Below are 3,500 nucleotides of genomic sequence, written 5' to 3'. Positions count from 1 at the left end.
GGCCAAGTCAGTGGGGCAGTCACAAGCGCCTGCAGGAAGCGTAGGAAGCTAGAGAGATTGTTCACACATGGCCGACTCGGTGCAGCTACAGGCAGAAAAAAGCAAGAATGGAGGAGTGGGAAGGCGGTCATCCCTCTAACAAGTCGCAATCCCTTGCTCAGTTCCTGGTCCTGGACAACTGTCAGATCAGCCCCATTTGACTGAGGAGGTGGAAGGACCCGGGAACAAGGTGGGGAGGATCTACTGTCACTATGCCATCGTCCCTCCCTAAAGAGAAAAGACTGCCATCTGCTCGGGTGACTGAACACTTGGGAAAGGGGGATAGCCAACATTTCTGGGACCTTGATCCTGGCATTTCAGGGTGTCAGGATGGGGCCCTGGTAATAAAGGAGTTGGGGACAGAGATGGATTCACAGGGAGGCTCCCAGGACCTACACAGTGGTTCTTTTTCTGCTCCCCAAGTGAGTCCTCACAAGCGATACACTTGACAGTTGGAGCAATAACTCCCACGCTGGGTCCCCAGCCTGTACGAAAAGAGCTATCACAGTGGGGAAAGCCGCGTGGAACCCCTGAAACTGGCCCGCGCCTCGGGTCAAGAAATTAATTCAAAACTGGTATGAGATCCTGGTGGAAGTCTGGGGCTTGGCAGAGATTAGTATTAGTGCCGGCACTGAAGACCTGTAGGATGCCAGGGAAGAGGAAGTAATAGAGTCGCAGGGATGAAGAGAGTGGATAAGGCTGAAAACGGTGTAGAATTATCTGTATGGCAGAGGGAAGGAGGAAGGGAATGAAAGTGAGGAGAAGTGCACCAGAGGCTTCAGCTGGAGTGATCGGTAATGTGTTTCCTAAGACAGGTGGTGGGGACAGGAGATTTGGCTCTGCCTTTTGTTGTCTTTTCTGACGTAGCTGAAACAGTGTACCGTGTCTTGCAAAGTCATGGCAGGGAATGTGGGAAGGAGTTATGCAGACATGGGCAGGGAGTGTGGAGGGCCTGCTGGACCCAGTTGACCCTGCTCTGTGACGTCGGCCCAGAGAAACCAAGCCTTTGACTTGGGGCAGGCAAGAGTTCAGACACCCCAGTCTCTAGGGGAGGCCAGTCAGAGTAGGATGTACAAGGTAGAGGTAATGGAAAGACAGGTAAACATGAGCGGGAAAGCGAGGAAGGAAGGAAGGTGTGAGAAGAGTGAGTACGAAGGGACGGTAGGAAAGGCTACTGAAGCAGGGTCGGGGGAAGGCAGAGGAACCTCTAACACTCCAGGGCCTCTTGGGAACAGAGGAAGGGAGTATTCTCCACATATCAGGACTGCTTTGCTCAGGGAAGCCGGGAACTGGTAGGTTCAGGGACACGGTGACAGAAAATTGGCACACTGCCAACACTACTGTGAGGCCTTTGTCGTGTGTCCTTTCCAGGCTTTTGGAAAATGTGATCTTACTTAGGCCCATATGTATTCCCAAATGACACAGGATTGGTTGGGGTTTTTCAGTTTACAGATGTACGCCCAAATCTCTGCATTGTTCTGCAACTTGCTGCATGCGGTCACAAGAGCGTTTTTGTTAACATGGACTCATGTGTTCCTTTGGACTGCTGAGTTTTAACCTACTGGATGCACATGCCACATTGCATCCGTCCCTCCCCTTACTGAAGGAAGGGCATTTAGAGCAGTACCCGATTTTCCCTTCACCAGCATCCTTGTGCGTGTGTCCTTGTGTCCACTACACCTTACCAGCGTTTCTCCAGAAGATGTATCCGGCTGGTCTGCCGGATCATTGAGGGAATGTGAGTTTTGCAGTTTTAAGAGTCTCAGCTTAAAGCATGGACTGTGGAGCCTGACCGCCTGGTTTGGGTCCTGCTGCTGATACCGGCAAGCCAGATAACCTTGAGCAAATCGCTGAACCCCTCCGTGCCTGTTTCCTCGCCTGGAAGAAGGTGGTGATGGTAGGTACTTCAATCTAGGACTGTCGTGAGGATGAGTTGATATTTACCTGCGGCGCTTAGAAGAAAGCCAGGCACGTGGTAAATGTTGCATAATTTGCACTTCACAGATTCTGCCAAATTACTCTCCGAAATGGCAGCTCTCCACCTTCCCCTCCTGTCCCAGCAGTGAGCAGAAGCTCTGGTTTGCTCCTAACCTCTCCCGCCTTGGAATGGTTAAGCTCTTTAACTGTTGTGAACCTGGTATGTGAAAATGGATCCATGATTTTAGTTTGCACCTTCGTGATCAGTGATGGTGAGTCTTTGTGCGTGGGGGTGTCGTTGACCCTTGGGATTCCCACGTCCTTGAATAAACTCAGACCGCGGTGGGTGGAGGTCTGGCAGAGGTGAGAACGCTCTGGCCTGCCAAACCGCCATACCAATCATGGGCACACAGCCACGTGCCAGGTTGATCCCCTGTTGTAAGAAAAAGAAATGAAAGGTATCCAGATCAGAAAGTAAAAACGTTAAATGTCCTCTGCTTGCAGATGATACGGTGTCACATATAGAAAACCCTAGACACTGCACCAGAAAGCTGTTAAAACTAATAAAAGAATTCAGTAAAGTTTCCGGATAGAAAAGCAACATACAAAAATCACTTGTGGTTCAGTCGGATTCTGGCAGCAGCGGCAGCTGCTCTCCTCTTCTCTGCTTCTCTTGCCATCACCCTTTCGCTTCCAGAAACATGGCCTCTGGTGTGGCTGTCTCTGATGGTGTCATTAAGGTGTTCAGCGACATGAAGGTGCCCAAGTCTTCAATGCCAGAGGAGGTGAAGTAGCGCAAGAAGACAGCGCTCTTCTGCCCGAGTGAGGATGAGAAGATCATCCTCCTAGAGGAAGGCAAGGGGGTCCTGGTAGGTGATGTGGGGCAGACTGTCAACGATCCCTACGCCACCTTTGTCATGATGCTTCCAGACAAGGGCTGCCACTGTGCTCTCTGTGATGCGACCTATGAGACCAAGGAGAGCAAGGAGGAGGACCTGGTGGTTATCTTTTGGGCTCCTGAGTGTGCACCCCTGAAGACCAAAATGATTTATGCCAGCTCCAAGGACGCCATCAAGAAGAAGCTGACAGGGATCAAGCATGAATTACCAGTAAACCCCTAGGAGGAGGTCAAGGACCTGCTGCACTTGCTGGCAGAGAAGCTGGGGGGCAGTGCCATCATCTCCGCGGAGTGCAAGCCTTTGTGAGCCCCCTCCCGCCCCCTGCCCGGAGCATCTGGCAGCCCCAGACCTGAGCCTGGGGGCTGCAGGCTGCCCCCTTCCTGCCAGACCCAAGGGGCTGGGTGAATCCCAGCAGGGGGAGGGAAATCCCTTTACCCCAGTTGTCAAACAGCTCCCCCACCCCTGGATTTTCCTCCTCCCTCCATCCCTGATGGTTCTGGCCTTCCCAAACTGCTTTTGATCTTCTGATTCCTCTTGGGTTGAAGCAGACCAAGTCCTGCCCCGCCCCCCTTGCACCCCAATTGGGGAGAGCCTGCATTTTTTTAACAACACCCCTACACCTCACCTGTTCCACCCCTTCCCATG

The 3,500-nt window shown here is 52.3% G+C and overlaps 1 pseudogene; it reads left to right on the top strand.

Annotated features, from left to right (window-relative positions):
* The first annotated feature begins 2,607 nt into the window (after nt 1-2,607).
* Nucleotides 2,608-3,201, top strand: LOC100961302 (annotated as a pseudogene).
* The last annotated feature ends 299 nt before the right edge of the window (nt 3,202-3,500 follow it).

The sequence above is a fragment of the Otolemur garnettii genome, unplaced genomic scaffold (genome assembly GCF_000181295.1).
Source record: "Otolemur garnettii isolate 467f Iridium unplaced genomic scaffold, OtoGar3 scaffold01805, whole genome shotgun sequence".
In the NCBI taxonomy this organism is placed as follows: domain Eukaryota; kingdom Metazoa; phylum Chordata; class Mammalia; order Primates; family Galagidae; genus Otolemur; species Otolemur garnettii.
Note: the sequence above shows the minus strand (reverse complement) of the source record. Positions and strands in the feature narration are given on the sequence as shown.